Raw genomic sequence first — 27,379 nt, forward strand, 5'->3', positions numbered from 1 at the left:
AAGGTCACACTTCTGTCTATGCCATGTCCGCTTTCCCTAGTCTGGCATCCTGCTCAGAAGGAAGTCATCCTCCCCTTGTCACATATAATTGTGTCAATGTGCATTAGATAACCTACCTGTATAGCTGTTTTGATAATTTATGGTGACTTTCTGTGTTTGAGAACTATATGCCACACAACGTGCTAATCTACCATACTAATGTGAGTGATAAATTAGTGTTTCAGTCTCACTCTAACAGCTGGAAAAAGGGCCTTCCATGTGCACTCTGTGCATTCCTTTATACCTAGCCTTTCAGAGAGTCTCCATTTACAATATTTTCATAATTCTGAAATTATGCAACAAAAGTCTAAGCAAGACTTCTGCAAAGATTTTTCACCAGCCACCACAAATGTCCTAAATTTCAGGATAATCCATCATTTTTATTATTTATTTATTTATTATTCTCCTGCCTAAGATGGTGACCATGACTCATCTGACTTTTTGGAGGGTTGCCTGTGTGCCCATCTGCAAATGGTGCTTTTCATTGCACAAAAGAGATGCTAAAAAGTAACATTTTTAATGAAGAATCTGAACAGTATGGAAATATAACTATTTGCAGTATGTATACCAAATATTTATACCTAGGACACAGAGAGGCAATGTTTTAAGACCAGCGGATGATATTGCTTCGTAGTAACTAGCTTAAGTTTTAATACTTTCACTACCACTGCAGTCTTCTTAACTGTCCTTGGCCTAGCAAGAAAAAAAACAACCTGCATGTGCCTAGTAAAACCTATGCCTGCTATTACCCTGATTATTTAATTCTTGTTATTAACCCTCATGGTCTAGCACCTGTTGATTTCCTCTTGGCAGTCCTCATGGACTTGAGGAACGCTAGTGTTTTGCTCTTCTCTCTTCCCATTTTCCTTTTATGACTTGTTTTTTTCAGGCCATGAACATTTCAGATCAAGAATTACCGTGTAGTGTTATATAGAGGATAGTCCAAGTACTAGAAGAAACAGCTGTGCGAGCTGTAAGTTTGTCAGGATATCATAATGTCATGCTAATGGAATTATAGTGCATAGACTCAGATCAGGTTCAGATCATTTAGCTTTGGTTTGGTAGCTCTGTGTGGCGCTGTGCTGTTTTGCTCCGTCTTTCCAATGTATACGTGAATAGCATAGAATATCATGTCTGTCTGATATGATCATAATGCATAATGAGAAGTTGACCTGGCATACATTGAGTGGGTATGATTCATAAGGATTTTTTTAAAATGTGGTTCAAGGCAAAATGGAAGCAAAATTACTTTTTAAATGAATAGAACTTCAAGCAAGCAATAATAGCTACATTATTCTATGTAACACTGTACCTGTCATACAGTCCTTTGACAAAGAGCTTGCTATATAGAAGCCCAGTCCTGAAAATGGTACTGGGGAAGATGCATAATGGTAGTTATACATATTAGGGATGGGCTGTGCATAGATAACACTGTGAATGATGGCATATGAGATATCATACATTTAATTTCTACATTTTGTCACTAGTAAGAAAGGCCAGTGATTTATTGCTTATTTATATAATGAGGTTTTGCAAGCCAGTGGTTGCACTGCAATACTTTAGCAGTATATAGGAATAATCCACAAGGCACTTCTCAGTTAGAATATTGAATGCCTTTAAAGTTTGTCTATTAGAAATTACCTAAGAATGCTCCAAAAATCCAATCCCTGAAGGTGAGGTGAAAAAAGCTTTCTGTTAGACGTTATTCATCTAGAGCTTCAGAAAGAAGGATGACAGCATCATATGAAAGCCATTCACCCAAACTGTCATTTTACATTTCCAGGAGGAAAAAGATTTAAACATACAGTTCATATATATGATTCTTTCCTTATCTTTTTTCTCTTCTTTCTTGACCCTTCTGGATTATATTTTCTCCACTGTTTCTTTGCAGCAAAGCCTTAGCACCCTGCAGGTTTTCTGTTAGACACTCTGGCTTGCACTTGTGACCCAGCTGAGAATGTGTAACAAGATAAAAGTCCGAATCCTCACTAAATAACAGCAGTTCTTCACAAGTGCAATGCCAGTTACTGAAACAGAATTACTGTAGGTCTGTACCAAAATTTTTGTTGGGAAGAAAATTGTTCTTAAAATTACCTGTGCCAGCTTACCTATTATCATAAAACAAATGTTATTAAATCTGGTGGTGTATGTCTTACATCCTGCTCATCTCTCTCTAGCCTGCAGAGAACTGCAATTGAACTCTCAGATTGCAGAAAGAATGCAAATTCAAAACCTGCTGGAGTTATAGTTGTGCTTATTTTTTCTCACAAGCACATTCACCTGGCTGGTGCTGGTGCTAATGCCCTTCTTTAGGCATGTAATAGTTCATTATTTAGAGAAGCAGCACATACTTATTTTGAGAGTGTGAGATGGAGAACAGGTCTGGAAAAGGGTGCTGTTACCTCTTTATTACCCATGACACCCTCTCCATTATGTACAGCTCACTGCATCTGTTTTATTAGTGAAGTAGTCATTCTATACCAATGTTAAATAACTAGTATCCTCTCTGGTACTGTTAAGTTGGGATATATGTTGTGAAACAGCTGTTTTGAGTCCCTCCTTACCATGCAGACATACTGAGCATGCATGATGTGACATGGGGCTAATTTAGTGGGTTTTTATCAAGTATGTTTAAAAATGTGTTTTAGCAACTACTTCTCAAGTTCTCCACAATTAAAGAAAAAAAGAACTATACTTGCCAGCAGCCTATATTACAAAGAAAAACTATTATAGCATTCAAGATGTGTAATAGCTTGTAAAATAAAAGCTACAGATTACAATTTAGTTAGTGGGGGGTTCTAAATTAACTGCTTTGACCAAACTAGGAAATTCTCAGTTAAGTTTGAATATCTATCCTGGATCAGATCTTATCCCTGACCATTTACAGACAGCAAAACTGCAAAGTAAGATTGCACAGCCTTTCAGTTTAATCTTGGAGCCTTTCTTTTCCTTTGTGTATGTGTTGTTTGCTTTTCTTCAAAATAAAATCTAGTACTATTAATGTGCAAGTGTGTTCATATATAAAATGCCTAAACTGAATGCCATCTGTCTTTTCCCTGCTTTGAGTTTAAAATCACATCAGGAAGTATAGGCTGAAACTTGAGGTAGAACAATTTGTTTCTTGCTAGCATGACAGCCCTGTTCCATCACTGGTAGTTTCCTGTTTTCTGTCTTCCCATAAATCTGTGGATGTTTAAGAAGGAGTAGAAAGTTGTTCTGCAAGTCAGTTGGAAATAATTCAGATACTTTACCAAATATCTCATCATCCCCTAGGAAAAAAGGTACTGCCCATCTGAGCACAAGTACTCATAGTGCAGCATACATACTATGGGAGAAGTACAGTTACAGCAGTTAACTTTGCACGGGAGAAACACTTTTGCTTAGATTGTGTTTAATTGTATCATAGATGCCAACAGAACCAATATTAGAAATAGAACTAGCAGGTATAACCATTTTGTTTTATATGTCTGATGTATATTTGGGTGCTGAAACATATGATATGTGAAAAGAGAAAAGGAAAGTACAGGACAGGATACGAGAACGGGGGATCTAATTTCTGACTTCAGCTACTCCATGGTAGAGGATAGACTCAGAATTATACAGTGAAAGAATGAGAAACAATGGACAGAAATAGCATCCAGGTGTAGAGAGCAAATTCTTTGTCATAAGGGAAGTCAAACACGAGGGCAGGTTACATAGAGAGCATGTGGGATCTCCATACCTACAGACATTCAAAGTGTAACTGCGTAAAGTCTGAATAACATGATATAACTTCAGAGTTAGCTCCACATAGAACCAGATGACCTCCAGTAGGCCTTTCTTACCGATGTGATTCTACAGTTCCATAATTTTGATTTTTCTTCTTAAATAGTTTTCTGAATTTTAGCAGATATCTCCATTTATCTCTTGTTCAATGTGCAAGACCGCAGGTATGCAGAAATGCATACCTGGCTCTGCTTGTGCATGGTTTGTGTGTGCAAGGTCACTGGATGAAGAGGTGTCATAAGGTTAGGCTGTAGCAGAGGATTCTCCTGGGGTTTCATCATTGAGCACATCATCACACCTCTACCCTGGAGCACGGTAGGAACCATTGGCCACGCTTTAGAAAGTTAGGGTCATGGAGCGTCAAATTCAGTGAAGAGTTGTATGTGGCGTATGAGGTTCTTCAATGAAGCAGGGGAGAATTAGTTATTAGTACTAGGCTATAGGCTCGAGCCAGGGAGTCATACTTGGCATGCCAAACTGAAGCAGACACTCCCCTCAATGGCTGGTATCATAGTGGGAAATGGGAGTGGAGAAGGAATAGAAGTGAGTCTCATGCTGAATGCATATTGCATAAGACTTGGCAGAGTTGCTCTGGCTGTGTTTCACATGGAAATATGTTACTCTGGGTTGATCCCAAATATTTAGTTCAGTCACTGAGTTCACTCCAGCGCAGCTTCACGGTCTCTTTCAATAAAGAGTGACATGCTGCAGAGTAAGTGCGTACCACCAGTTAAACTGGTTAAGACATTTAGAAGAACTCTGCAGCACAGAAGAGGCAAAGTTTGAAGAAAAGCTCAGCTTCCATAAGGCATGGAAGAGACCAATTTTTCAGGAGAATTTATACTGATGTTTGGTGTTCATCATGGATTTCTTTTCTGCTAAAGTCTTCTCTCATTTTGGCTTCAACTAGTCCTTTCTCGAAAGTCAGCTCTGAATGTTCTTACATTTCACCAGTTGTGAAGAGGTGAATAGAGGTGGAGAGGTTCTATATAGCTATACTTTATTTCTTTACTTACATAGCTCCCACTGATTCATTTTTTTAAAGCCTTTGGAATTCATTATGAATAACAACTACACATCCAAGAAGAGACTGTCCCCTTGTTTTTTTCAAACCTGAATATATTGGCAATCTCATCTCAGAATGTATTTGTACTAAATTCAGATATTAGCCATGTCACTGCATTGCATTTGCTGTGTTGTGTTTGGAAAGAAATTCAATGATCCAACTTGATATCTGAATCTGAAAAAAATAATATAATAACCTTCAGGTTAAGGAAATTCTTTCAAAAAGGATTTAACATCTGTTTGACCCTAAATCCATGTGCTATTCTCTTTTGTGAAATCAATCCACTGTGTTACCAGCCTTTTAAAAATTGTAACTGTTTTCTAACTATCATACTGTTACTACATTTTTAGCAGGGGTGTATGTCTGAGCATAGGTAACCTGAAAACATGCACAGGTTTTTGTTAGCCTCTTGCATATAGATTATATGCTTTTTTTGGCTTTTGGTTACCTGTTCTGATGGCAATCAGTCAGTATCAAAGAATATATGTAAATGTTTTGCTATTATGTACAGTAGATCCCCTGCACTGAAAAAAATTTTTTCACTTCTTCCATTTTCAAATAATGTGAAGATTTTTTTTAATTTGGCCATCAGACTGTTATGTCATTATAGATCTAAATATGAGACTAGCGTATTTTGTTATTTTTAGTTAAAACAATAGGGTGGTTTTTTTTCACATGGGGTTCTTTGTTCTACGTTAGCTGAAAACTCTTTGGAGTGGAAACTGTCTTTAATGTCACAAAAAAGCTCTAATGGGAATTTGGAGGTACTGTTTGCAGTAAGAACACTATTAAGTGATGTTTGTATAGTTTTAATGGGGCTCAGCCTGGTGGTGGTGGCTTTTTTGTGCTTTTTGTAAATGATCTTTTCCTCATCATTCTGTTCTCTGTGTGTATTTAGAATTAAATTGCGGATCCTTCCTTTTAATAAAAAGACTCATTCTTTTGGAAACCTTTTACACTTTCAGTGATGCTGATAGTGATGATGCCTTGCAGGATAACAAGAACATTGGTCTATCTTTTGTCACTGGCGAAGTTATTTAATGAAGTTGTGAATGCCAAAATCTTGCTGATAAATGATCGTGGGGAACACAGCTTGCTTTTCAAACTCCAGACTTTATTTGCAACACTAACAATAAAAGTTGTCTCTCTGACTATGATATTCTTCATCTGCGATCACTGAGATACAATAAACATGGACAAGTGGTGTCTTTTGAAATATTATAGGATTCTAAGTATGAGGCACATGCTTGATTTCATTCTGTCACTCCTTCAGGTGATGGAGTACTGTAGATTTCCCATATAGTTCTGCGCAACTTACCAAAAACAAACCACAGTAAAAAATTCTTCTTAGATTATTGTTGCTCAGTTTTGAATTTAATATCTTTACTGCTGAATGATTAGACATTGTGGTTTCCACTGTTGTCCAAGGAAAGCAGGATTCAGCTAAAACACATTGCATATTTTTAGGCATAAATTTGACAGGCCATTCATATCTCCTTCAGGAGATCTGGGAAGATTTGTGCTAGGGATGAGCAAAAAATGTACATTTGAATGTTGGCGTTAAAGACCTTGCTGTTTAGGTAGTATCTTTAATACTGCGGTTTTTGTTGTTTTTTGAAGAGCATTCTTAATCACCCCTCTTTCTTTCTTTCCCCTTTTGTATCTTACCAGAGAAACCAAAGAAATCACTTTCTCCTGTGCTTCACTTTCTTCAAGAATAAAGAGTTAAGTAGATACAAATACTGAAAAGTGTTTTAGATTTAAGAATAAAAGGCCCTAGAGCAAGTTTATGTTTATTAATAAATAACAACAGCAAACAATAGGGAAGTTGGTGTAATTGGTGGGGAAGCAGAGTAATCCGTAATTTTATGTGTAATCTGTCTACTAATTCTAAAAGGCAACCTGTTAAAAAAAATCTGTGATAGCCTGTTACTGCTTGGATTTTTTTGTCTTACTCACAGATGGGCAATAATTCTGGCACTGGTGGGAAACTGAACAACCTGTTTCTGTAATGCAAAAACATATAATTCCCTTTTTCTTCTCAATATTAGCTGATGTGTTCTGCATATCTCCATCTCTGAAGAAGGTTAAAATAGCCACTGGCTAACTTTGCTACCTTTATTTACAGTGACAAACTTTAAAAGATACATTCCTCCTGAAATAACTGCTTCTGCTTAAAATATATGTATCATCTGTTTACAAAAATGAACTGTGGTCTATATAATCATGTAAAGACTGAGTTTTTGGCTTGAAAGTAGTTGCTGCAGTTGTTTCAGCAGTAACCCTTTAGAACAGGCGTTATATTAGACACTCAGAGTAGCTCTCTCAAGCATTTTAACCAATGTAGTATGCCATGTTAATGTCATTAGACTGCTTCTGGTATCCCAGTAAGTTCATTTAGGATGAGCTTATATATGCGCAGCACTACATTTTCATTTTAACTTCTGAAGTTTGGACTTGTTTCTTTATATATTACCTATATTCCTCCTGATCTGCATAACTATTTGTTAATTTTCAGTTGAAAGTCAGAAGTTGTGTTGACAGGGTTTTCAGACAGCATTGATAATCTTTTAGATGGGAGTTTAGAGCACTGGGTTATTAGCAATGGCCTTTGATTTTAGATTGCTTTTGCTGCTTAGTTAACAGATCTTCAAGGTGTTGGTGATCTTCAAGGTATACTGCTCCTCTGTTTTATTATCTTCTCTGATGAAGGCTTCAAGACAGCTTGTAGAAAATAGGAAAAGAGAAAATTATTATTGTGAGTAGGATTTGCTTTTAGTCAACTCCTTTATCGTGTTTATAATGATGCATTGTTCCTAGTGCTAAAATTATGCTTCTCTTGTGTTAAAATATGAATGCATTGCTGCTTGTAAACTAGGTGCCATGCTTTATGCTTTGTTTTGTGCTTCTGTCACATACTGGAATCATAAGAACCTTCCTAAGAATGACTGCAATCAAACCAGTGGTGCCTCTCTCTCTCACAAAAATAAATAATAATAGCAGCTAATGTTTGTTGTTCTAACAACGGACTTTCAATCTCAGTACTTCTTCCCTGAAATTAAAACTTTAATTACAGACTGGACAGCAATTTTGCCTTAGCATTATGTCAGAAGGATTAGATGATAGAATTAAATTTACTTATAAACAAAAATCAGGCTAAAATACAAGATGCTTGATATTGCAATTAAGTTAGTGGATTGCCCCTCATTCAGTTTTGTTAGCAGTGTTATGTGCCAATGATATTTTATAAATGAAAATACATTGGTTTATAATTTCTTCATAGTTTCATGCTAGAGGATTTGATCAGTGAAGTTTTCAGAAACCCATTTATCTTTTTCATAGATGGAAAACTAGGCCTTGAATATTTCAGTGGCCAACTAAAGAAGCTTCTATATGCTGTTCCAAAAAGGCTGCTGTTTTAAAAACTCCCAAACACAAGTTAATTAAACTTCACAGGATGATGTGTGTTCATCTGAGAATTTATTTTGGGAGCTGTAGAATGCATTTCCATATTTAAAAGGAGCATTTATCTGTGATATTACTAAGCTTCCTAGTTTGCCCTTGCCATCTAGGGTAGCACCTAACAGAACAGAACAAAAGGAATATTATTTGGCAATGCAACACCATGAGAATTTTCTGGCATTCAGCACTGTCTGACACTGTAAAAATTTTTGTATATATTCACAGAAGTGTGATAACAGAATTTTGGAAACCCCTTCTCAGCATGTGGCACAGAATGCAGATAAGCCTAAATGCGTACTTCTTGGTTTGTTGGAATATTAATTTGATTTTTTCTGGTTCATCTCTAGGAATGTAATAACTGAAGTTGAACTGCTTTTGACAGTGAACTGCCCAGCTCTTAAGTGTCTGCTCAGATATTCTTCATCTCTTCTGGGTTCCTGTTAGACTTTTTTTCCTGAAATCCCATGTTTTGCCTTCAGTTTGATGTATATTTCTTTTGCATTGCTCTTCAGAAATGAGTATTCTGTTTCACCTGTTCATCCTCAAATCAGTAGCTTTTTCTGGCTCTTCCTCACTGAAATTTAGGAAAGATGACCTAAATTATCCAGGTATCTAAATTTTTTCCAATGAAGAATCAAACTCATGAAAGCATGATTCATTTAAAACAGACACCTATCCAATACTCTATATTTTAAAACCTACCTATTTATGAACAGTGATGGAGGTAAATATTTCTAATGTCTAGAATACTTTCATTCGAAAATTTTAGTGTGCAAGAGAGAAAAGAAAAACTGAAATTTCAGGAAAACAAAATTATTTCCTTGTTGTTCATGGGAGAATGCCACTTTGGTATGAGCCTTGTTACTTATTATACTTTTAATGGAGTCAGGAAGTATTTGCTGATTTTAGAACACTTGGTTTTGGTAGGGAGACATCCTAAACTCATAGACTTAATTGTCTATTGGCTTTTCTCAAATTAGTCTCAGAAAGAAACTTTCCTGTGAATTCATGTGAAAAATTCTGTGAATATTTTAGCTAATTTAGTATTAAACAAAACAGTAAGCTTCTGAATATTTCTCTTGGAAGATTAATTGAAGTCCTAGCAGAATTCGTTATAACAAAATTTGTGAATCTGAAATTGTTTAAAGGTGAATCAATTTTTCCATTTATATTGACAGGCTATGTTTACTTGGAAAGCCAACCCTGACTTCCTCTTTTTCTTCAGACATTATTCCACAGAGCATTTCTTGATTTTTAATCAAGAGGCAGTATTTTTTTTCATAGACTAAATTTAACCTGCACTAAGGCACAATGTAAGGATATACAACTTCCCTAAAGTTACTGTCTTTCAGGTGAAGTAACAAAACCATTGAGATTTCAATTGGAAAAATTCCTGCGACACTGATTACATTGAGTAAATGTGTCATCTGTTGGTTTTGAGTCAATATTGGTTATTTTCTGCTTGCCTAAAATTTTTTGTAGAGTACTCACTGGGGGAAAGTATTCTTTCTTAAATAGTTAATGGGTGCTAGTGAATAATTTCATACTGAATGAGGTGATCTGTGTCTGTATAAGTTTGCAAAAATACACTGCATTAGCATCATCTAACTAATCACAGAATCACAGAATCACTAGATTGGAAAAGACCTCCAGGATCATTGAGTCAAACCATTCCTATCAGCCGCTAAACCATGTCCTTGAGCACCTCATCAACCCATCTTTTAAACACCTCCAGGGAAGGTGACTCAACCATCTCCCTGGGCAGCCTGTTCCAGTGCCCAATGACCCTTTCTGTGAAAATTTTTTTTCAGATGTCAAGCCTGAGCCTTCCCAGGCAGAGCTTGAGGCCATTCCTCCTTGTCCTGTCCCCTAACACTTCATAGAATCATAGAATCATGGAATAACCAGGTTGGAAGAGACCCACCGGATCATCGAGTCCAACCATTCCTATCAATCACTAAACCATGCCCCTTAGCACCTCATCCACCCGTGCCTTAAACACCTCCAGGGAAGGTGACTCAACCACCTCCCTGGGCAGCCTATTCCAGTGCCCAATGACCCTTTCTGTGAAGAATTTTTTTTCTAATGTCCAGTCTAAATTTCCCCTGGCGGAGCTTGAGGCCTTTCCTCTCGTCCTGTCACTTGGGAGAAGAGGCCAGCACCCTCCTCTCTACAACCTCCTTTCAGGTCGTTGTAGAGAGCAATGAGGTCTCCCCTCAGCCTCCTCTTCTCCAGGCTAAACAACCCCAGCTCTCTCAGCCGCTCCTCATAAGGCCTGTTCTCCAGCCCCTTCACCAGCTTTGTTGCTCTTCTCTGGACTCGCTCCAGAGCCTCAACATCCTTCTTGTGGTGAGGGGCCCAGAACTGAACACAGGATTCAAGGAGCGGTCTCACCAGTGCCGAGTACAGAGGGAGAATAACCTCCCTGGACCTGCTGGTCACACCGTTTCTGATCCAAGCCAAGATGCCATTGGCCTTCTTGGCCACCTGGGCACACTGCTGGCTCATATTCAGTCGCTGTCAACCAACACACCCAGGTCCCTTGCCTCCAGGCAGCTTTCTAGCCAGACTTCTCCTAGTCTGTAGCACTGCATAGAGTTGTTGTGCCCCAAGTGCAGGACGCGGCATTTGGCCTTGTTAAACCTCATGCCACTGGACTCTGCCCAGCGGTCCAGCCTGTTCAGATCCCTTTGCAGAGCCTCCCTACCCTCCAGCAGATCAACTCTTCCACACAGCTTAGTGTCATCCACAAAGTTGCTAAGGGTGCACTCAATGCCTTCATCCAGGTCATTGATAAAGACATTGAACAGGGCTGGACCCAGCACTGAGCCCTGGGGAACCCCACTTGTCACTGGTCTCCAGCTGGATTTCACACCATTTCCCACCACTCTCTGGGCCCGGCCACCCAACCAGTTTTCCACCCAGGAGAGTGTCCAGGCCAGAGGCTGACAGATTCTGAAGCATAATGCTGTGAGAAACTGTGTCAAAGGCTTTACTGACGTCCAGGAAGACCACATCCACAGCCTTTCCGTCATCCAGCAGCCGAGTCACTTTGTCATAGAAGGCGATCAGGTTAGTTTGGCAAGACCTGCCTTTTGTGAACCCGTGTTGACTGGGCCTGATCACCCAGTTCTCCTGCATGTGCAATTTTTTTTTTAAATATGACCTTCCAGTTTATTACTTAAAATACAACTTCTTGGTCACATGACTACTATCCACTGACAGTATTTCCATTATAAGAAATCATCAATTTTGATGTAATGATTCTTCATTGCGAGGTTAAGCACTTTCCCAAGTCTCACAGCTCTTGAAGTAGTTCCTTCTTTTCCTCAAAATTCATGTGAAACCACTCAATATGTTCAATCTTCTGTATAACAGTGAGGTATGGGTTTTTCAAAAGCCCACAGATGACTAGTTCCATGAAATGGCGAATAGGTCCTTTTTTAGGAAAGTTTTCAAGATGTTTTTCCAGAAAGATATGTTCATGAAATTCAACATCATCCTCCATCCCAATTTCATTGTCAATTGGGAACTCTCACAGTATTCCTTCTTTTGTCCACTGGATCATCTCCTCAAAACCATTTCGGGGAGGCTGTGCAGTTATTGCTGCAATGGCCTTTGCAAATTCAGGATCCGAAATTGTTGGTGAAGACACTGTTTCCAGTGCGGTTTCTGTTTCTGTTTCTTTAGAAGCCTTAGTGAATATATTAAGCCTCTTTCCTCCTTTGAGACTTCTTCTGGAGTCAAAAGACTGAGGTGAGGATCTTCCACGCCTGAGCCCCTGACCATCTTCATCCAAGTCCAAGGAAACGCGATTGGATATCCTCACACCTCTCTGAGCCTGCAGCTGCCTTTTAACTGCCATTTCCAAAATAACATTACGTAGGTTAACAGTTGCCCCCTTGGGAGAAAAGGCCAGCTCCCTCCTCTCTACAGCCTCCTTTCAGGTAGTTGTAGAGAGCAATGAGGTCTCCCCTTAGCCTCCTCTTCTCAAGGCTAAACAACCCCAGCTCCCTCAGCTGCTCCTCTTAAGACTTGTTCTCCAGCCCCTTCTTGTGGTGAGGGGCCCAGAACTGAACACAGTATTCGAGGTGCGGTCTCACCAGTGCCGAGTACAGAGGGAGAGTAACCTCCCTGGACCTGCTGGTCACGCCATTTCTGATACAAGCCAAGATGCCGTTGGCCTTCTTGGCCACCTGGGCACACTCCTGGCTCATGTTCAGTCACTGTCAACCAACACCCCCAGGTCCTTCTCCTCTGGGCTGCTTTCTAGCCAGTTGTCTCCTAGTCGGTAGCACGGCACAGGGTTGTTGTGCCCCAAGTGCAGGACCCGGCATTTGGACTTGTTAAACCTCAAACCATTGGTCTCAGCCCAGTGATCCAGCCTGTTCAGATCCCTTTGAAGAGCCTCCCTACCAGCCCAATAGATCATTTTATTAACTTCATTCGGTAAGCAGTGTTTCTTTGTAAAGCAGGTCTTGCCTGGTGAGAGGAGGATTCTCCTTGGGTTCGGCTTGTTTTTCACAAAAAAGAAGAGTATTTAGGGACGATGGTTTTGAATTTGGCAACTGTGTTCATTGCATGTGCTTTTACTCGAGGTATTATAATAGGTAGCTTGCTAGTGAGTCATACTTTTAGAAAGATATTTTTTAGAAGTAGTAGATTTTCTGTTTTATACATTGGCACAGGGAGGACCAGTTTCCCCAAATGTGACTGATGCTGTTGATGTTGCTGCAGCTACAGCAGTGCAAAACTGACCCACCTCTCAATTCCACTGGGAAACAAAGATATGAGTCAGAACAGCCAGTAGATGTCAGTAAACACAAATCTGAATGATAGAAGTCTGAAAATATTCTGCCTTTTGGGTGGTTTGGCTATTCAGTATTCAAGTGTGAGCTACATGTGTGATAAAATATGATCAAGTGTCTCCTAAAGGACTTGATTATTGCATTTTTCATATGTTGAAAGAATATGTGATAAGCCTTTTCTTTTTCCTTTTCCTTTTCCTGTTTTTTTTTTTCAGTGTCTTTCCACAGATAAGGAGGAAGGATATTCATCTGTGCCTGCAAATTCAGTTTAGGAGCTTATCCCTGCCCAAGTCTGCGCTGCTTTGCTCAGCCCTTGCCTTTCCTCTGCAGACAGAAGACAGCTGAGGAAACTATTTTAGCCTATGTCACTTAAATGCACTGCTAGGGGTTATAGGAAGATTTGGCTCCAAAACTGTTTCTTTTCATACTGAGCATTGGCAGAGTTTAAGATGAGTTTTAACACTGGTGCTGTTCAAAATCGTTACATCCAACCTCTAATGCTTTTCTAGTTGCAGAGAATGCGCATCAACAGCAGATCTTCTGCTAATAACAGGATTTTAATTACTCTGATTATAACAAAAGTTCTTTTCAAAAGGTTTTAAAGACCAGCTGAAGGCTGCAGCATGGTAATGCATTGGTAGTACTTCTACCACACATTATTAATACACTAGGATAACTGCAGGGTGAATTAACAATGGATTCAGTCCCTTCACAGGAGGAGACAGGGTAGGCACATGTTTAAATGAAGTCATCAGAGAAAGTAACAGTGGCACCCGCCTTTTCTATAACATCCACATGTTTCGAATAGGAACTAGGTTGGGAAGAGACAGTCTTGGGGTTTTTACCCTCACATCTATTAAATTCATCAATCTCAGCCTCAATAAGAAAAGGATGATCTTTAACCCCTTTTAACTTGGTGATTGCAGTACACTTAGCTTGGAAAAGCCTTACACTGGAAGGAAATTGGATGTTTCCCATATCTGAGTGTGATTCTAATCACAAAGATGTTACCTTACAGACTAGCCTCAGCTGAGTATAAGTCACAGCTGTGTTTTAAAACATAAAAATAAATTGTACTTATTTGAAAAAGAAAGTGGCTTAGGGTTTGGGGGGTTTTGTTTGGGTTTTTTTTTGAGCACTCCTAAAAGGTAGAAAATGAGATTTTCCGTTGATGGTGGCTTGAGATGCTTGTCTATAGCAGAGTCGGCTTCTTTAGCTTAGGAGAAAAATTGAATGTCAGATATATCTCTGTGCTAAGTGTTTCTGGTGGGCAAGCTCTGGGCACTTCATTGTTTAAATGTGTTGGTTCTTTAAATCACTGTGCAGAGATATTCTGCCTTATATTATGCACTGCATGGGAAACCTGTATCCTTAATACAGGTTTCTGAATTGTAGACTTCTATATTGGTAATTAAGTCAAGGGGGTACTGAACAATGATATGCGATTGAGGCCTTTGCACAGTGGACTAGGTGCTATCAACTGTAGCTGGATTTCTCCTGTGAAACTAATAGAAGCCAGTATGTGTGTGTTAAATGGCAAGAGGACATGTAGGAAGAACACTTTTTTTGTTGCTGTTGTTGCCTATGGCCTTTGAGAATACTATTTCAAGTGCATTTTAGAAGTGTTTCATTCACTTTGGACAAGAGAAGAATGGAATCATTTTTTAATATGACTTCTGAAGGCCTTAACTTCTGGTTTACGCCTCTTTCACCTTAGTGCTCCACCTAAACTATCTTGGTCCTGTTTTTCATACCTGTGAGTAAATTAAAGCAAGTCAGAAGTAGTTTATTCAAAATAGAACGTTATTTAGCTGCTTTCTTAAGGGTCAGCAAAGCAAATATTAAAAAGCAAGAAAGCTTCAAGCGCATCTTTGCTCTTACATAAATCTTAATCTTGTTTCTCAAGCTTTGGGAAATGCTGTTCAGATCAGCTACTTTTGCAAACAGCCCACAAACCACAGATGTTGTGATTTTTCCTTTTCAGAACTCTCTCAGGCTTCTGGTGATAACCCTATTCATCTTCATTGCCAGCTTTTCTCTTTTGTCTGCCTGTTTCCAAAAGAGAGGAATGAGGAAAAAAAAGTGTTTACTGGGGTAGACATAGTCAAGCGGCAACATTATCCAATTAGCAGCTTCAGGCACCATTCAAAAAAAACCACTTCATCTCTGGTTTTGTTCAGTTTCCTGATACCTTCATCTATGTTAGTTTCCCATGCTTTAAAACTCTTGGACCTTGTAAATTAGGTGCATATGATGTATTTTTCATGTATAATGTAAATATTTAACTGATGCAAGTAGTGCTTTCCTTTCTCCATACTGCATTTATCTTCTCCCTGTATCTCCTACTCATTGAATTGTTTCAATCTTGTGCGCTTTACATGTATTTGAGTTAATATATGGTTCCAAAGATTTCAGCTTAGTCTTAGTTTTGTTCTATCAGGATTTACCATGAGAGAAAATCCTAGCCTAAGGTTTTTCCAGAAGTCTCGGTAGCCATACTAGAATTGAAACATGTAGATGTTGACTTACTGTTTTGTGAATACAGAGACAATTCTTCTTCTTCTTCTAAATTTTAGTTAATCTTAAAAGGAAACAAAATGGGTAAAAAATGATTACCCTTATGTATGTGTATATGGATTTTATATTTACATTTTGTCTTTTCCCTGTAATTTTCCAACAATCTGGTAAAAAGAAAGTGCCAGCAAGCTTCACAACAAATTTTCTAAAGAGGCATCAAATACAAACTGCAAATTGAACTCACATAAATGAACACGGTGTCAGGCAGAACTGTGTTGGATCAACTGCACTGCTGTGAGTAAGCTGAATGCGATGCAAATGTCTGCATTGCTTCCATATTACTTACTGCTAGTCAGACGGAAACATGCATTATTGGGTGCAATGCGTCGTGAAGTTGGAATGAATGAACTTGGGACAAGGGTCATCCATTAGAGCTGCTGAAGAGAGGGAGAAGTTGATAGCAGTCTAAAATGATTGAATGGTGCATGATTACATGGCAGTGACAAAGCATCCAAGATTGCATTTCAGACAGGGAAGTCTGATGTAATATAGCAGCATGAAAAACTCAGTGTACTAAACACAATAAATGTAATAGGGACTAGGTTCACAACAGTGCTTTATAATTATATACATAATTAAATTAACAAACTAGCTCATTATGTTTGAAAAAAATCTGTGTAGCTGAAAATTTTGAACTGACAAGTTAGAAGTATAACTATCAGTTTCTGAGTTTCTCTGTAACTTACCACCTTTTTATTTCTATTCTTTTTTTTTTTTCCTAAAATTGATATTCTAATGACAGCATTGCAAATGGAAAAAGAATTCTCTGCGTTTTGTTCAGGGATGAGGAAGCTGAAATCATATCACTATTAAAGCAAAATGCAACCTTTCTTCAAACATGAAAATATAATACACATTTTGTAACTATTCCAGAGAAGTCAAATTTAAGATGTATTTCTCACAAATCCATTGTTTTGAACATTACTGAGTCCAAAGAAATGCTTTCTCTTAGATTTAAACTGCTTCCATTTTTAACATTTGTTGGACAAGCTCTTTTCCCATTGAGACAAGTTGCACAAAAAGTAAGACTCCTTTGCTGCTAACAGAGAATCACAGTGAAAATTAATTTTGCTCTTATAGTATATTCTTCCCAAGAGAGATAGGACCACACTACAGAAATAATCAGAATTTTTTAATGAAGCAAGTTAAAATGTGAATAAAAGTTCCAGCCTCTTATTTAAGCATGGGAGATCCTATTATCCTTTTATTCTCTGTGGGGTGCCTCATTTATGTGAGTCTTTATTGCAAGAACTTGGCAGTGGAACCCGACCCAGCCATCCTCCATCGTGGGTGGGGCTGCAGCCACGAGTTGTTCTCTGAAGACACAGTGGGGGGATGTACCTCAAGATCTTCTCCGGAAGCAAAATGACTTTGTCATCTGCTGTGGGGCAGAATTTAGCTTAGATAGCATAAGATGTGACTGAAGCCTGTCCAGAAAGGTTACAGAAATGTGCTTAAGCCAATTTTCCCTGAATCATACCACCTTTGCTTCAGGGTGTGAGTTGTGCAGTTGGCAGGAATATAGGTAATGACGTGATGGAGACTTGCCCCAGAAAGAAGGCCCTTCCTGACTAGATGGTGATGCTTCACTACATGCTGACCCCTCTATATGAGACATCAACAGAAATATTTTTTTCACCTTCAACAGCCCAAGCTATATCAGAAAATAGTGCATGTTCATGGACCTCAGGGCCTACTCACTCAGCAGCCAGGTCTTTCAGGCACAAACATCTTCCTCCTGTGAAATGCTGAGGTTTAGTCCTAACCTCAGAAAAAATTCCAAGGACCGGTTTGTATAATTTTATGTATGCATTTCAGAGTCCCAAATTCTTGTGGCTGGATCTATAATTAGTCTAAGGAAAAAATAATGTGCTCGAAGTCCTAATGACCACAGTGGCTGAATTCCCACAATCCAATTATTCTCAATACATTAATATTGCAGCAGACTTATAAAATTTAGTAAAATGCTCTGTCTTCTTCCTAACAGTTGTCTTCAGATGTGCATTACTATTTACATCTCCTTTTTTGTCCATGGTCCATGTTGAACCAATGTAAGTGTTCCATTTTCTAAACACCTGATCTAACCATTCCTGCTGCTGTCATCTGGATTCTCCCTAATCCACCTGTCACTGTCTTAATATGATTTGGGCCACAACAGACATGGTATTCCAGCTGTGTCAGCCCTAAGTAAGCACAAAAGAAGGTTTACTTCTGGATGCATATGTACAACATCATCATGCTGTTGGTCCCTGTTTGTTCATAATCTACTGTTTGTTTTGGTCCTATTGCTGTCTAGCATGCCATTACTTATTTATTGACATACTTGATATTTTTTGACCAAGCATGCTTGCATATATTGAATTTCATAGGACTGAATTTGGGCTATTGCTTGAAAACCCAGTATCACTGTTCTGAACCTTCCTCTGTAATATCCACAGTTCTTGTCCTTTCTGTTCCACTGCCCAGTGGGAAAGACTGAGATAGATCTGAGCTGAAACGCCACAGAGCCATTTTAGGACAACCATTTCATTTTGACCAAAATCCACTTTTAAGAAGTCTTTGAGTGAGCTTTTTACAAGCAGAAAGAGAGCCTTTTAGGAGAATTTCATCTAGACCATGTTTCTAAGTCTATGGAAATACAATGCAGCTTTCCTTACATTATGGGTTGCTTTATATAAAGCTAACCTTAATGACCTACTTAAGGGTGGAATTTATGTTTAGGAGATAGAGAAATCAGTCGTATTTTGGGGAGTTAGCAAAAAATGCCCAGAGTGCTGCAGTACTAAGCCACAAATTGAGTGTTCTATTTAAATCTTTCTGCAACAAGTTTCCTGTAAACTAGACCTGTGTCATTCATATTCCAAACCTTGTCAGAGTCTGATTCACTCAAAAATTTTAAAACTTTTTTTTGTTTTATTTTGGAAATCGAGAGCAACTTCAGTCATTTTGCATTTATTTTCTTCTATAAGTATTTCAGGCAGTCAGTGAAGCAAGCATAAGGTTATTGTTGTGGTGCAGGCTATACTGAAGTGGAAAATATACTGAATGCTAAAATCTCTACAAATCTATTTCCTTGAGCATATATAAAGAAGTGAAACTTCCAGGAAGCTAATATTTTGGATAAAAAATGAACTGAAAAAAATTAGGTATATCTAAAACTGTATGTGAATTTTCTTGTATTGTTTTTTTTTTTGTTGACAAATTTCATTGATTCCATCACAGCATTTTCAGTACGTCGTTCTGGCAGTGAGATCTGTGTGGCACAACAGAAGTGTCTAAATCTAATTTATAAATAAATCCAGCATTCAGCTGACAAAACCACCAGGTAGATTAGAAAATTGGCTAGAATTCTTGGATTCAGACCTCCCCATGAGGTAATGCTTTTTGGTTTGACAGTCTATGCTGCATAAGTTATGCTTTCCCTTTCAGTGTATGCAGAGTTTTTTTAGCACTAGTGTTTGCAGAATATTCTTAACTTTATCTTTAAAAATTCTGCTTTAATATTTTTTTGTCATGTCCTGCTTCAGCCAGTTTAACTGGGACTTGAATATTAAATGCTTTGATACTTTTGAGAAATGTTTTCTATCAAAGGGCACAATGATACATTCAGAAAGTTCATTCATGGTTACATGCATCATTCATGGGTTTTATTCAGCTATAATCTCCTATTTATTTTGAAAGCTTGCTCCCTAGATATTCTATTGTGCAGAAAATTCCCCAGAGCACATCCCTTTTACAAGTAATACAGTCTTTTATAGGTCGTTTCTAATTTGGACACTTCACTGAACACAGCTGCCACAATTAGAGTCAAATTTGTGATTTTCTCCATTGTATGATACCAGTGTGAAGGATACATAAACACAGCTGGCCTGAATGCAGATTTCTTCACATGATAATGCCTATCAGCAGCAGCAGTTCTCTGAGGCACTGACCCACAGAGGCCAAATTAAAAATCAAATTAAGCATCATAAATGCTACTTCATTACTAGTCACACTTTGAAAATCATGGACAGATACAATTTATGGAAGAAAACTGACTGAGTGTCCCTGACTGAAGAAGAACATGGGTCAATATAAGGTTCTGTCATGCCACAAGACCTTTAGGCATAAATCTGTCCCCAGTTATTGCAGATACAAGTATTTTTTCAATGGAGCATTGTGCCTAAAAAGGTGATGATAGAAGGCAGTCTCCTTCCTCATATGTGTGCTATTAAGCAAAAACATTGATTTTCACTAAAATGACATAAAAGTTCTGTTACAATCTGTTACAATAACTGATAAAGTTATCTATTTGTGCTGATAGGAGGTTCTGCGGTGACCAGCAGGACTTGCATATTCCTAGAACATGATGTCAACAGATATCATGTCTTTCTGAAATTTTCACAGGATTTTGAGTGAAATGAAAGTTGAAGAGGATTTTGGAAGACCCTGACTGTGAGAAACAGATTCAAACAGAGAGATGAATTAGGCAAACGAGGGGAAGGACTAGCTGGATACAGGTGCAGAGGATGACCTGACAGTGACAGTGCAGGGATTTGGGTGGAAAAAGAAGGGATTGTGGTAAAAGAAGGAAAAGTATGTGAAAGCAGTTAAGCAAAAAAAAGGTAAATTCAGGAATAAGTTGTCTGAGGAGGAGAGGCTGGGAAAAATTGAAGACTGGGGCTGTCTTGAAGATTGAAGGGATATTGAAGAATCAAGAGTAAGAAAGGGGGCAGTGGAGCAAAAGGAGTCACAGCGGTGCTGGAGGAGCACATGAGGAATGAAATTCAAATTTCTGAGAGAGAGGAAAGGAGTGGGAGTGAATCTGGACTATGCCGTAATAGAGCTCACTTTTCTGTAAAATACCTTTTAATCTATTGTGAAATTTGAAAGTTTCTGAAAGGCACAGCGCAGCTCAAAGAGTTTCAGGCTCAAGGCAGTTAAAGCTTTCTTTGTGAATCTGGATTCCATACCTGCCATAAGCTTTATACAGGAACACTAGATCAATCTTTTAAACCAGACTTCCACAAATGAGTGTTGATTGCATGTGTTCTTTTTTTCTGGGTGCTCAGCTGAATTTATTAACTCTTGCTTTGCGCCTTCTCAGAGTGAGCAGAAACTTTATACCTGAATTTCCAAATGATGCAGCTCCTCATGTGCCGAACGGAAGCAGTTATAATACTCAGTCAGGGAAGTGTGCAGAAAATAAATCAGTTAATATATGTGAACCATTTGAGTATTGCAGTGATGAGCATTACTGAAAAACCCAGTAGGATGCTAATTCTGTTACTGGAGCAGAGTTGGGCAGTAGGCAGTAAATACGACAGCACAGGACCACATACTGACTCTGGAAGAGGAAACAAAAGAGAAGCTTGTCCAGCTGATTTTTAGCAGAGCACTTTTCCTTTCCTGTGCACTGAATACAGCAATGGTCCTGAGGGGGAAAACAGTGTGTGAATGTGTAATTACAAGATTGTATCGTAATGTGTATACCCAAAGGGACTGGCTTAATTTTGCACAGGCAACCTTTCTTCTGACACTGCATAACTCTGAAATGCATGATTAGTGACTGTAGGCAAGAGCAGAGGGACTGCTCTTTTTGGTAGTTCTACTGTGTTTAAAACATCCAGTAACAGCTCTGCAGCATTAGTTGTATTTTATATGCAATAACATCTGTGATAATTTTCAGTCCTGGAGTTGTAGGTTAGTTTGCTTGTTTTAGTAAGACGGTAATATTTGTGTTTAATGTAGGATTATATTAATTATTTCATCAACCTGAACTTCAGGTTAAATAGGTATTTAGCACCAGTAGTAATGTACATAGGATAACTCTAAACGATGCAGCAATTTTCTTGATCGTCTGCAGGCCCAGACAGAATAAAAGTGTTTGTTTGATATTCAAATCTGCTCTGAGATACTCTTCATAGTCCTTTCTCAAATGACTGTTAGAGCTTGCTCAGAGACCCAAGCTCCTCGGGGGTGGGATGAAGGGTTTATATTTCTCTTTGTTCTGAAGCTGCAATACTCTGTGAGGTGACTGTGTCCAATGATAGGCATCTTTCTTTGGGGAGGCTGAGTGTGAGGCTCCAACAGCAAAGCCTGTTTCTCTTCTGGCCTCTTTATGTCTATGGCTCTCTGCACCAAGATGCTCCACAGCTCTTTTCAGGTCAGTAGTGCCAATCTGGGAAGACCTTCAATAAGGGTACTTGGCGATGGTGAACATCCAGGTGACTAAAACTGGGTTTTAATTTATGTGACTATCATAGTGTGCTGGTTGTTGCTTAAAATTCTCGCTGACCTGCCACTGAAATTGGTGTAGAGTTTATTCTTGTTAATTTCCCCTCTGTGTATAGATCTGATATAGCAGCATGTTTGCCTTGCTCAGTATTTTCACACCATTGCACTATAATGATCCACTGAGTTCAGTACAATATGTCATTCTTTTATAGCTACACTTGAATTTCGGGCCAAACATTTAGCCAGAAAACGAAGATTCAAGAACACCTGAACATTTAAGGAATCCAGCTTGGTTTTTCAGAGTTGTTCCTCCAGGAGAGGAAGATGTTTTTTATCTTTAAATTTAGAATTAATTATAAAGATTTTTCACTTTTTATCAAGACTGTTTTTGAAAAACAATTTAAGTCCAAGTTGAGGTGTTTGTTTTAAAGTCAAGCTCATGATTAATTGGGTTTTTTTTAGCTTCCAATTTCAGTCATCAAAATCTCTTTTTTCTTTTTCAAGATACACACTGTGTAGCTCCAGCAAGTAGAGTTATGTAGTTACTGTAGAGCAACTGTAATTCACAATACTGTTTGCTTTTTCTTACCAGAAGAGAAAGTGGTACTCTAGCGCTATCTTCCCATTATCTCATATTTATAACTTGGTTTCCTCCATTATGAGAAAAACTTATCTCAGATTAATGGAATGTCTGACTGTTTCATAGTCTTATCATAATGTCCTTTGATTTGGTCTAGCTGCTCTAAGACTGTATTAAGAGCAGATTCATCCAGAAAAGGAGAGAGCTAGCTGGGGTTTGTGACATACATGCATAAACATTATTGCTGCTGTACCCCTTGAAGGGATGAACAGTATGTTCATACAGCCTTTTGCCATTTTGGGTGGCTATAAGATCATGAGGTACAGTATGTACCTTTGAAATGACTTGTGAAGAAGATGCTGAAGTTTATAAAATTTCAAGATAGGGATGAAGGGTAGCTCTGCAGTGTCAAACACGCTTCTATGTTTTTCATCATATCCAGACTTTGTAGGCTTGCCACGATCTGCTTTCTCTTGCATGCACTTATATTAGGTTCAGTAGATTTTTATGGACAGAAGCATTTTCTATTCTGTTTTAAAAATAGTGCTGTCTGAATCTCTTATTTTAGAAAAATATTTTGTATTCTTATGATCAGTGGCGTTTCAGCATTTAAATTTATTGATGGTAACTCTTTGTAGGATAGGAAGGCTTTATTGTCTCCTCTTAGGGATAGCAATAAAAAGCAAAATGACACAATGGCAGTCAGGCTTGAAAACTGAAGCAGAATCAGCTATCTGAGATTTCTAGCAAGTTGTGACTTAAATCTGAATTCTCTTTAGTGGTATGACATCGCAAAACAAGATCATATACTTAAATGATAAAAGCAAATTTGTCTACAGTCTCATCTATTTTGTGGTGTGCTGACTACAAATCTATTCCAGGTATTTGATGGCTGGAATAAAGAGAAGGGCTCCTTCTATCATGAATAAATATTGCAGCCTTCCCAGGATAATCTTTCCAGCATGCTTCTGAAAGCCTGCCTTCCCATGAGATTCCCCTGAAAGCTAGGCACTCTTCCTAGTGGTCTCACCTTTGCTTTCTTACCATTTTAACATTTTTAACTCCACCTTCAGTCATGAAACTGAGAACTTGGCTCCAAAATAAAGCAGGGGTTTGAGTATACTTTTGCTGCTTTTACAGAGAAACCATTGACACAAAATTTAGACTTGAAAGAATCTGCCTTTGAAAATGGGATAGAGGTTGTGTTTATGGTATCTTTGACAGCAAAATTTTATGGGAACATAGACATAGTCATTTTACATCAGACACCATGTTAAGAAAGTCTAATAAGTCTCAGACACTAGGGGAATTTTTTAAGAAAAAGGATGTGAGAATACAGTGTAGAAGCAAGGCGAAGCGTGTCAAACAAGCACTTTCATGTAACTGTTTTGAATATTCAGTAATATTATATTTTCTGCTTCACTGGGTACCCATTCACTTCGTGCTTGTGATTGCTAACTCCTGTAATCACACTAAATTTTCTTCTACATGCATTATTTTCTGTATTTGTATTTTGCCCTAGTTTCATGAATATGAATTGAAAAGAAATGGAAAAATAGGTCATTCAAAAACTGTTTTCCCTGATTTACTAATTTTTGCAAAACAGTGTTTCTTTGTTGTACAGTAAGTGCGAGCAATAGTTACCAAATCTTGGAAGGCCTGGGCTTCAATCTCCTTCTTGTGGGAGGATTTCTTCCCATATCTCTTGCGTTTGGAGGAGAATGCCTTCACCACCAGACCGTACAGTATGCTGGGAAGAGCTTATCTGAGTTTCTGTTCTGGGAAATTGTTCCCTAACTCAACCTGATAGGCACTGAGAGGGAAGGAAGAGTGTAAGATCTGAATTTTTCTTTTTGTTTTAATAACAGAAATTGAGGAATAAACTGAGGTTATAGGTCCTTACCTGTTTCTGAAGTCTTGTGAATGTAGCCCTTTGTCCTGCAGGCAAAGCAAAACATCAATTACATATTCTGTACTAGTGTCATTCCCATTTCTTTTACAGAGCTGACAGCACCAGTATTTTCCAATTATGCTCATGGGCAGAAGTTTTTTTCTTTTCTGAAAAGCATTCTCTTTTATTTTCCTTGAGCATCTACATTAGTTCAGCAATATTCCCTTTGAAGTAAATAACAAGCTCTGTGTACAATATTGCAGGTATTACAGAGTTGCAGGGCAAACTGTGTTTCTGATCTCTTAGAAGTGCACACCACTTATGTGCGAAGCTTATTGTCTCAATTTCCTTGGAGTGAGTTCATAGACTGAAAGAAATTCAAGCTCGGATCTTCAGTGGCTTGTGTAGCAAAGATGTTTAAATTAGCAGATTTATCACTTGATCACTTGATTTTGTGTTTGTGAGTCTTCTGTTTTGGGAGGTAGGATCAACAGTAAATACAATATGCTTTGTAAAGAAAAGTGTCATTTGGTGTAATGAGTGTGAGCAAGGCATAATATCACAGATTTCTGCAAGATCGATAGACCTTCATGTATAGATCTGATATATTCCCTTGTCGTTCTACACTATAAAATCTTAACTGCTCAAGACTTCTCTCTCAGCCCGGCAGATAACCAGTATCTAGCCTTGATAGAAAGAATGTTTCATTAATTTTTTTCCTTTTTATATACAAGCTTCTAACCATGGCAAGCATGATCTGTAGTGTAACTAGAAAAGTGGGAGCAAGTTATTCATGTCAGATAGCTCTGGAGTCTCTTAACCCTTAAAAACTTGTCAGCTTATTTTATATAGAGTTTACATCATATCTCAGCTGACTACTGTTAATTTGAGAAAACATTTCTATGCGTATGGAGTCAGAAACTTGGTTCCTGCTGAATCCTGTTGCTGTGAACTGTCGTAATACCTTTCTGGACTGCAATTTGGAGTATTTGTTGCTACTTCTTGTTTTAAAGAGACGAAAAAGTGAGGCTATGATCGTGTCTGCCTAAATCCTGCCTACAATAGAATTAGAATGCTTTAAACCCTGCTGAATCCTAGACACTGATCCAGCCTGTTTACTTAGTAAGGTTATTAAGTCCATCAGGAATTGAAATTCATTAGATGCCTCCCATGTAGTTTAAGTGTTCCCTAGGCACTAGCATTTTGCCAGTCTGTATGCATAGAAGAGCTTTCCTTTCTGGGGAACTGAGTGCCTAAAATTGTATCATGAGCAAAGATCCTGATCCAGGTACCTGAACCAAGAAGCCTCAAATAATTAGACTGTGTGATGTCAATGTCTGGCTTCACAATATAGGAGGACAGTAATAAGGGGAAAAGAGATGGAATCTCAGTTTCTGTCACTGGTAATAAGCAATATGACAAGGACATGGTATAATGTGAAATGTATAACTAAGTAAGCCCTCTCATGACTGCATGTTTTAACTAGTAAGCTGGACTTCTGTTCTTGCAACACTTGCTCCCCTTCGATGTGCTGGACACAGTGACATAGTGTCTAAAGTTCTCTTGGTAGAATATTCACTAGGCCAGCCTCCTGAGACAGGATCCTGATCTCAGCTGTGATAAGGCTGAAGGTAGCCTGCCATCCAGATCTTCCTCTCCTTTCATACTTTTTATTTTCAATGCAGTTCAGTGAACTGCCACTACTCTGTGGGCTAAGTGAATGGAGCTGTCCAGCTTTTTCCTTTAGCTTCCTGTGATCTCAGTGGAAAAGATGAACCCTTTATTTAAACATACTGGATTGATGTTGTCTGGAAATGCCCAAATTCCATATATTGGCAGGAAGAAAAGGAGAACTGTGTAAGCTAGGAAGACCGAATATACTTTTCCAAGTCTTCAAAGGTACCTGAATCTCTCCATCGACTTGTCGACAAGCTAGGCAAACTAAACTGCCTTCCACTGCCAAATACGTAAAAATGAGGTGATGCAATATCTAAATTTGAGCAGACTGGATAGTACCCTGAAAAACAATATTCTGTGGCCAGATGGTTGAATGAAAATGGCATGAGTCTCCTGCTGTACGAATATTGCAAATGGCAAAATTTCATGTCACCCTTGCCAAGGAGAAATTTTGTATAATGAACCTTATTGCTGGAGGGGGGAGTCGTGTGTACAACCTTTTTTCAGACTCTACATGAACTCCTTCATCCAGAAGGTGCAACAGCCTACTTATTCCTTCTGTCCTATTAATGTACTGTTCTATCTGAGCAATACAGCTTGAGAGAAAATTGTTTTGATGCATCAGATTCATTCTATGTTTCACTGTCACTGGTTTATCATGAAGTTCAGGGATAAGGAGCAGCAGATCTGTATCTGACATGTTTTGATATATCAGACCACCTCCATAAGCCAATGGTTCTGTTTTGAATATTGTTCCTAAATAACTTCTAGCCTAAGATTAAAAGCATGAACTGCTTACACATGATAGGGGTTTAGGAAAGAGTTGTGTGTGCTTGGGAGGTTTTCCTCCATTAAGCATCAAACTTGTGCTTCCTATTTTAAGGAACTGGACAACTCAATGAAGTTGAATAGTATAAAACATGTTTCATTTGACCTAATAGAAAAGTCCCTCATGGACTTTACAAAATGCTTTTTCACAGAGGAGGGTTTGTTGAAAGCGTATCATAACCTACTGAATGGAGCCTGTTCAGATTCCCTTGGAGTCCTTGGATATTTGCCACAGTCACCAAATGCACTCTCTTGAGTTCAGCTCACAGATGCTGCTTTACTTTTGCTCAAATCAGATTTAAATTATTAGATATGGTGATACTCCATATGCTGAGGACAAGCTGGGTTCTTTCTGTTCTCAGGTCTCTTGGAGCTGAGTGATAGATGTTTCTTTTATCTATGAATTGTTATGTGCTATTAAAAATATTTAACTTTTTTTGCCCAGACTTATCTGAATAGTAGTTGCCCTT

General features: G+C 38.4%; 1 protein-coding gene and 1 pseudogene across 1 annotated transcript in view; one reads left to right on the forward strand and one right to left on the reverse strand.

Annotated features, from left to right (window-relative positions):
- The window catches only part of XKR4 (XK related 4), a 228,285-nt gene that overhangs the window by 65,634 nt on the left and 135,272 nt on the right, over positions 1 to 27,379 (forward strand). The window lies entirely within an intron of this gene.
- The window catches only part of LOC138718476 (small ribosomal subunit protein mS31 pseudogene), a 62,950-nt pseudogene continuing 47,066 nt past the window's right edge, over positions 11,496 to 27,379 (reverse strand).

This window comes from Phaenicophaeus curvirostris, chromosome 3 (assembly GCF_032191515.1).
Source record: "Phaenicophaeus curvirostris isolate KB17595 chromosome 3, BPBGC_Pcur_1.0, whole genome shotgun sequence".
Lineage (NCBI taxonomy): Eukaryota > Metazoa > Chordata > Aves > Cuculiformes > Cuculidae > Phaenicophaeus > Phaenicophaeus curvirostris.